This window comes from Cannabis sativa, chromosome 4 (genome assembly GCF_029168945.1).
Source record: "Cannabis sativa cultivar Pink pepper isolate KNU-18-1 chromosome 4, ASM2916894v1, whole genome shotgun sequence".
In the NCBI taxonomy this organism is placed as follows: Eukaryota; Viridiplantae; Streptophyta; class Magnoliopsida; order Rosales; family Cannabaceae; genus Cannabis; species Cannabis sativa.
The window spans coordinates 24,055,716-24,064,813 of NC_083604.1; positions in this window are offsets into that span (position 1 = coordinate 24,055,716).

Genomic DNA, 9,098 nt, shown 5'->3' on the forward strand with positions numbered 1-9,098 from the left:
CATAGCATTGGTCAAAGTACTCTGGAGGAACAGCAAGGTGGAGGAAGCCACCTGGGAGCTAGAGGCAGATATGAGAGCTCAATATCCAGAGTTGTTCAGGTTAGATTTCAAGGACGAAATCCTTTTAAGGGGGGGATAGTTGTAAAGACCGCTTAGTTTAATTTGGAAATTAGCAGTTAATTATGTTTAATTATGGAAAATTATTTATAGATATTTAAATAATTATTTATGCTGTTATTATTGAATTCTGAAATGCATTTTATGTCATATAGTGAATTTCATAATTTTGCATTTCTAGTGCCCGGCAACATGGAACTCGGTGTTTGGCTCAGTAGAATCACAACTTAGCATGTTAGTATATTGTCACGGTTTATTAGACATTGGGAATGTCGGGAGTGTCGGGAATTTAGAAATTCCCAAGTTACCCTTTTAGTACCCCTTTATGTTATTTTAGTGTGGAGAGGCAAATTGGTCATTTTGCCAATGGATATTTTGTCCTTTAGTCTACTAAGTGATTTGATTATGTGATTTTATGGTGGTGTGTTGGCTTAGATAAGTAGAGAAATTATCTTTTATTTGTTCATTTTATTCAAAATTGGAAATTAGAAGAAAAATCAAAGAAAGGTAAAAAAAATCGCATTTTCACTCAAAGCTCTCTCTCTCTCTCTCTCTCTCTCTCTCTCTCTCTCTCTCTCTCTCTCTCTCTCTCTCTCTCTCTCTCTCGGCTTGGTGTGAGCTGCTAGGGCTGGGAGTTTTTCTTAGCATTTCAAACACTTTTTCAACCATTCTAAGTGTAGTTCAATTGTTGGTAAGGTTCCTGCACTACAACAAAAAGGACTTTTTATCCCACTTTTTACATTGGAAAAAATAAAAAGTGGGATAAAAACTTTTGATCCCACTTTTACATTTGGAACCTTAAATAAAAGATAGGAACAAGGGCCTTGTTTGGCAATCGCACAAAAAAAGATGTTGGAAAGGAAATTTTTATGCATTTGCCAAACGCAACCTTAGCATTTTAAGTGAGACTTTTTATCCCGGTTTTTATGTAAAAACCGGGATAAAAAGTCCCACCCTATTTTTTTTTTATAGCTGCACATATATAAAGAACATTTAGGTTTAGGGTTTCATTATATGTTCTCTTCCCCCGCTCTCTCTCTCTTTTTCCAGCTTGTAAGCCCCTCTCTCTCTCACTCCATGTTCTTTCTCTGCTACTCTCTCTCCTTTCCATGCTCTCTCTTCCTTCGTTCTCTCTCTCTCCATGTTCTCTCTTCCGCTGCATGAAGGACCAGCTCGTCCAGCCGCCTTTCTCCAGCCATGGAAGACCCAACAGAGGGCAAATCTGAGCCCCATACCCTCCAACACCTTCAGGTATTTTTTTTTATCTTGTTCTTTTTTTTTTTTTTGCTAAAACTCTGATTCTCGATCATTATTCTAAATCTCTCTCTTTCTTTTTTTTTTCTTAGGTTGATAGAGTTGATCTGTGGCCATTCATCGGTCACAGTGCTTCTAGGTTCATGGCGTTTCGTGGTGCACGAAGCTTCGTCATTGGTGGTCCTTGATGAGTTTTTTTTTTTTGTTGTGAACCCTTGATGGTGTATTAATATGTATATTTTGGTATAAATTTTTGGAATCTAATTACAAAAACTGTTTCAAGGAACTGATATATTTTTTTTTTTTATTTTTTACTTTTAATCCCGGTTATTTCATAAAAACTGGGATAAAAAGTCCCCCTTTTATCCCGGTTTTTATGAAATAACCGGGATAAAAAGTCCCCCTTTTATTCCAGTTTTTTAAAAACTTTTTATCCCACTCGCATATATCCCGGTTTTCATTTTAGCGAAAACCGGGATAAAAGGCCTTAAAAACCGGGATTAAAAGCCTTTGTTTGTAGTAGTGTTGAACTTGTTCTTGTTTGTTTTCTTGAATTTTGAAGAAAAATGATGATGAATTGCATGCTTACTTAAAGTGTTGTTGCTGCTGTGATTGTGAAATATTTTCAGAGGTTTAATCTTGTTTAATTGAGTAGAATAGAGCTAGTTATGAAGCATGTTAGTTGTGTTGTTCAAAGTTTTGAATTTTAGCTCAAAAACTTGGTTTTTATGATAAAATGAAGAATTTGGGTGCTGTGTTTGTGGTGGTTGTTTTCTGTTGTTTGCAGAAGCTTAGTTATGCATATTTAAGTAGATTTAAACAGATTTGAATGCATGTTAGAGGGGTTTAGCCAAGCTTGAGTTTTGAACTCAAAGCTTGGAGCTTTAATGGCATTTTTCGTATCTGTGATTTCTAGATTGTTTTAATGCTTTGAAAATGTTCTTTGGGGTATTTAGAACAGGTCTGGAAGGTTTGGTATGAATTGGGTTTGATTTGAATGAGTTATGGAATTTTGTGTGTTTCCTGCGAGGAACCGGAATTCCGGTTGCACAAGTGCAACCGGAATTCCAGATGGTGTTCCAGGATTCCCAGAACCGGAATTTCGGTTGCATAACCGGTCTGTCGGTTGGGGGATTTTTGGGAACCCTAGTCTTTCCCGTTTTATGTTGTTTAGGGTATGGCCATGCTTTTTATCGATAGGGAAACTTTTAGTTTCTAGTTTAAGTCCGCGGGAAGTGATTTAGCGTATCACTTATCTAGTGTTGTGGTTGTTATGGTTTAGGAGCCTGTAAATCGCCGTGCAGTTCGTTCCACTCAGGTTTACCGGCACACCTGAATTCGGAATCGAGGTAAGATTAGTATAACAGTATGCATATGTATTACATGTTTAGCGTGCATGTTAGGAAGCCTGTTAGATTACATTAGATATGTATGTTGGCTTCATACCATCCGACCATATCACATCTGTTAGGCTAGAGTATGACTAGCAGCTGGAGTATGACCAGTGAACCGAGTATAGGCTGATACTAGGGTTGGTGGTACTGTACTGTTTGACCGTATCACATCGGTTAGGCTAGAGTATGACTAGCAGTTGGAGTATGACCAGTGAACCGAGTATAGGCTGATACTGTAACACATCGGTAAAGCTAGAGTATGACTAGCAGGCTGAGTATGACCACTGTACCGAGTATAGGCTGTTACTTTATCAATAGTACCGTCGTACGAACGTTCGGGACTCACTATCGTGTGGGACACGGCAGTTAGGGTTATGGTCAGGGGTATGGACGTCTGATCATAACCCGGGATTATGTATGTTTTATGATTTATGCTTTTCTTACCGAGTCTGTCGACTCACATCGCTATGTTTATGTGTAGGTAAGGGCAAGGCCAAGGCTGAGGAACTTTGAGGACGAGGCGATGAAGATTGTACATGTCGAGGCGGTTAGGCCTGGAGCGTACGATCCTCGGGACAACAGTGCTTTTGTAGTTAATCGTTGGGCGACAAGTATTTTGTATTAGATAGTAATACTTTTTGTAAAGTATTTTGTAAATGGGATCCCAAAGTATTTTGTATGAAATATTATATAAGTTTAATTAAAAAGACAAAAATTTTAATTAATCACGATTTCCATAAATCTCGTTGAATAGCAACGAGCTGCACAGTACGTTTAGAAATCACGTAATACGCCTATGCTAGTTAGGGTGTTACAGTACAAGAGCTGGAATGAGATTTGCCAACCCAAGGGCTGTGGTGGTTTAGGCCTAAGAAGACTTAATGATATGAATGAGGCCTTATTGGCTAAACTGTTTTGGATGGTTATGAGCGAGGAGAACAAGGTGTGGGTTAAGAGTTTTATGGCTAAATATTGTATCAGAATTGACCCATGGGAGGTTGACAAAGGAGGGAACGATTCTAGGAGTTGGAAGAGTATACTAAACGTGAGAAAAGTGTGCCTGGGGGGGGCTGGAATCCTGATTGCGGATGGTGATTGTGAGCTATGGAATAGACCTTGGATTCCTGGGCAAAATTCTGATGATATTCGGGACAGTTTCCACTGTTGGGTTTTATGCCCTAAATAAAACTCTTTACAATCTGATTAGTTATCAATAAAAGAAATTAGAAGTGATTGATGTTTGCATGAATTTTACATGCTAATGGTTTAATATGTTTAATATGTTTATTACATTCATACACACAAAATCAGTTAAATCCAGATCATATGTTTATTCACAATTACAGTATCGTCAGCACAGTGGAATGTGATTGTGATCATATGAATCAAAAGTTTTGGTCCCTGTTTCATCAGTATTATTGGATTTACACTAATGTGATAATCAGCGATGATGTGTACTTACACTTGGAGTAAGTGTTATGTTCTTTCCAGGACATTAGTAAAGTATACTAGTTTCGAATATATGGAGTATACATTGGACTGGACCGATATTGCAACTAAGTTAAGATATTACAAACTTACCGTTATACATATCTTTCCAAGTCAATATCAGTAGTTGATCTTAAGATTAAAAGAATCTAAATCCTGATATGCTTGGGCTCAACTCAGGAGTGCTATTCATGTTCTTAGATTTATTAGTTAAGCCTACTTTCGGGTCAGGGTGATACGTATATTTTGGGAACATGATAGTATGATTGAGTGGGAGTGCTGAACATAAATATGGAATCTATAGCTTCTACTGGTGTATAGAAGTTAAGTGATGATTCCCTTCGAGCTTAGCAAATAGAAGTAAATGGATGAGCTCTTGTTTAACTGACTAATTATTAGATCACTAAACACCATTTACAGGTAGCTAAGTGTTTTAAGGGGCAAAATACATTGAGGGGTGAGAACGGTAAAGAAATCCCATCTCGATGTAAATCATCTATATAGAGGATCTTTAAATCACAATAAGATTATAACAATGGTTAAATGAGATAGTATATTGGTATCGTGAAACATACAATATGCTCTATATAAGTTTGAGAGTGCAATTCTAAGTTCTAAGAGTGGATTCAACGAAGAATTAATAAGTAGGAATTTACTTGGTAAATTTGGTTCACTTATTGGAAGCTCAGCATATAGATCCATGGTCCCCATTCTAGTTGAGAACATTCTGCTTGTAAGACTCATTAATTGATTCGTGATTGATCAATTATAATTCTAAAGTTAGACTATATCTAATTTTATGAATTTTCACTAAGCAGGGGTGAAATTGTAAGGAAAAGAGTTTTCTAGGTTTATTTATTTATTAATGGACTTTATATGTCTAATTAATAATTAAATTAAATGACAATATTATTTAATAATCTATTTTAGTTATTAAATAATTAGTTTTGACATTTAAAAGGTTAGAATTGGAAAATTGGCGTTTTTGAGAAAATGGAGATAAAATTTGATAAAATTGCAAAATTAAGTGAGGCCCAATAACACCATATGGCCGGCCACTTAAATAGCTTTTTCAAATTAATATTTTCATTATTTTAATGCCAAATAAATCCTAACCTAAACCTAGTAGTTGCCTATAAATAGAAAGTGATGGCTCAGTCTCACACAATGCTTTCATTAGCTTTCTGACCGAATTTTCTCTCTTCAGGAAAACTGAGCCTTCCCTCACTTTCTACCTTGGCCGAAATACCTCTCTCTCTTTTCCCTTCATCTTTTTCGTGACCCTAGTGAAAGAGTAAGTGCCCACACACAGCAAGCAGTAACTCAATCATAGATTGGAAGACTGTGAAGGATCAAACTTGAAGAAGAAGGACATTCGGGCTCAGATCTTGGCTACAGAAAGGAATCAAGGGTTAGAGATCTGAGTGGAAGGAGACATTAATTCCGCTGCATCAATGTAAGGTTTTCTTAACTTTATATGTGTTTAATTTATCGTTTTAGAAAGTTCATATTTAGGATGTTAATAAACATACTTGTGAGTAGATCTAAGATCCTGGTAAAATAATTCCCAACATCCACTTCATTCCAAATCAGGCTTTTTGGAAAGTTAAGGATCTGTTTCTGGAGGGCACTAGATCGTGGAATGAAACCTTGATCAAAGCATGTTTTGAGCCTTAGATGGCAGAAGAAATTCTAAGGATCAAACCGTTAGCTGAGGGTCGAGATATACTATTTTGGAAGGCGTCAAAATCGGGCAAATTCTCTGTCAAGAGTGCGTACTGGGTCAGCCAAATATATTGTTTGAAGGATCCTCAATCCCATTGGAAAAGACTTTGGAAAGCTACACTGCACCCTCGTTTAAAACTCTTCAGTTGGAAGCTCTTTTCAAATATTCTCCCTACTAAAACACGGATTGGATTCCTTCCAACGGACCAACAACACTGTGTTTTTTGCGACTCAGAACCCGAATCTACCTTCCATTTCTTTTGCCAGTGCTCTTTTAGAAGGGCTATTTAGTTCAAAAAGGGTATCCGCATTGACAGGTTTAAGTGGAGAGACATTGAAGAGGTTGGGAATTGGTGGTGCGATTTGGATGACACAGAGCTTCAAACCCTCTTTGTATGTATCGGGGAAACTATCTGGAAATGGAGGAACGAGAAAGTGTTCAGAGATAGAGATATAGAGATGAGATTAGTCTTCTAGGATTGTATGAGAAGAACTGAAGATTTTCTGACCAACAGAATGTGGTGCGAGGAAGATTTGGAGTTCCCGAGTCCAGATAATAGTGCAAACATAAGCCCCTTGGAAGGGTCTTGGGAATGCATCGTTGATGCTTCAGTGGTGGGAAACATTGCAGGTTATGCGGTTGTGCACAAGCAAGATCATACAACAGGGGATTATTGGACTGCTATGGATGTGTCAAAGGTTAATAGTGTATTCGAAGGAGAGTGGTGCAGGATTAAATTGGCGCTCCAATCGGCGCTGGATAAGGGGGCAAACTCGGTACACATAAAGACTGACTCTAAGGCAGCTGCTTTGGCTTTTGAGATTGGTGGTTCCATCCCTTTTGGTTGGCACATTTTTCCTTTGTTTTACCAATGTCAATTACTCTGTAAACAATTTGACAAAGTAACTGTATTGTATGTTCCTCGCTCTGAGAATGCCCTGGCTGATGAACTCACCCGTTGAGCAAGAGTCTCTAATTGTAGCAGCTCAGGTTTGTTAAGGGATGTAGCCCCATTTTCCGACATAGTTTGGGCTCAACAATTCTAAATTTTTATCAAGAATTTGGAACAGTTTTAATATGGTGTCATTGGTTGCTTTCCTTATATCAAACTCTTTTTTCACAATTTTGGCTCTACTGATAGAACCAAGATATAATCTTGATGGTTTGTTTATAAAACATTCCCACGATTGTGAGTAGTGGGTACATTTTGAATTATATTTGAGATTTTTATACATTGAAATTTTATAATAAAATCAAATAAATAGCCCAATTTGATAAATGCATTTCCAATGCAATTTATGAAAGAAATTCAAGCAGCACGCAAGAAGAAGACATTGATAGGTGGGTGGAGAATATAAAGTAGCTATATTAAAGATTGAGAAAGGGACTGAGACCAAACCACTAATTTGGGTAGATACAATTACCCTGCCCAATACTTACTCAGATATAAAGTTTAGCATTTTTTCTGGGGTCCATGCAGGTGATTTTAACTTACTATATACTATATTTTTTTTTATTTATAAACAAAAATATATTATATACTTTCTGTTCCTTCTACCCTAATTCTTTGAATTTATTTTGTCATTTTAATAAATGTGCAATGCCCGTTTTGGTGGCAATACCTAATCCTCTCCCACACATTTTAAATGTTCTTATTCCAACAATAATAACTCTATAAAACACATATGTATATATAGGCCAGTAGTCAATATGAAACTAAATTAATTAGTTATTTATTGTGTACACAAGAGAGTTGGAGAAACTGAACTGCCATGGCAAATAAAACAGTACGTACAGAAAATTAAATATAACCTGTTTTAAATTGATGTTGATATCAGCAAGTTTTAGATCAAACTGCTTAATGACCAAGATCTCAACCAAAGTAAAGACCACTCTCTCTTTTTGGGACAGCAATTGAAAGGAGGTCATCTGGATACCACAATGTCACCCGCAATCTTCTTCACTTTTTTTATTTCTTTTTTCTATCTTTAAAAGAGTAATAATAATAATAATAATAATAATAATAATAATAATAATAATAATAATAATAATAATAATAACAAGCATATTTTTTATTTTTACACTTTAAAATACTTTGTTTTTTTTTTTTTTTTGCATTTTTACGAAATTCTATATAGAAACCCCTACTTTAACTAGTACTGCAATCTAAATTGCTACAAAAACTCGTATACCCGTAACTTTGAAAAAAAATTAAAAAAATAGTATATGAATAATTCCCATAATAGTAATAATAATAAAAAAAAAAAAAAATTAGAATGTAACGTTAGGTAGGGCATAAAAAGTTTGTAACTTTGGTAGACACGAATTGATGGAAACCCATTTGGAATAAAAAATTAAGAGAGTATGTAATTTTTTTTTTTTTTTTTTTTTTGAATCAATTGGATTTATATGAGGGAGTGAATTGGGAGGCAAAGAGGGACAGAGTCACAGTCTCACAGAAAGCCATGATGTGGGGGGCATTTTGATTGACTTTTCTTAAACCAATACGAGAAGACCACACCAGCCATCAAAATTCCGTTGACTTTTTTAAATTTTATACGAGCATTGCTAATAATATTAATGTGTGTAGCACAATAACATCACATTTTATAATTAAGTAATAATTTCTTATAATTTTTCTGAAACTAAAATAAATAAAATTATATATTAAATTATACTAATAATAATATTACACTTACCATTTCTTTTTTTATATATGTAAAAAAATATTTTGTGAAGAGAAATATATTTATTTTATATAAAATGTATTTATGTAACAGAATTTTTAGCTTAACGATTATTTTAGGATTTCTACATTAACTTTAACAGAATATTCTTTATTAATTTTATAATGTTATTATATATATTTAAAAATAAGTTAACTTTAACAACATATCTTATTAATTAATCGAATATATTTTTATTAATTTTAAAATATTATTATTTATATTTAAAAATAAAAATTAAGATGTTTTATATAAGGAAATTTTAATAAAAATTTAAAATATTTAAGATATTATAAATATTTTTAATCATATTTTAAAATTTATTAGTTTAACATTAAATTAAAATAAAAAAAATTACATAAATATTTTATATAAAGAAATTTAAATTGAAAA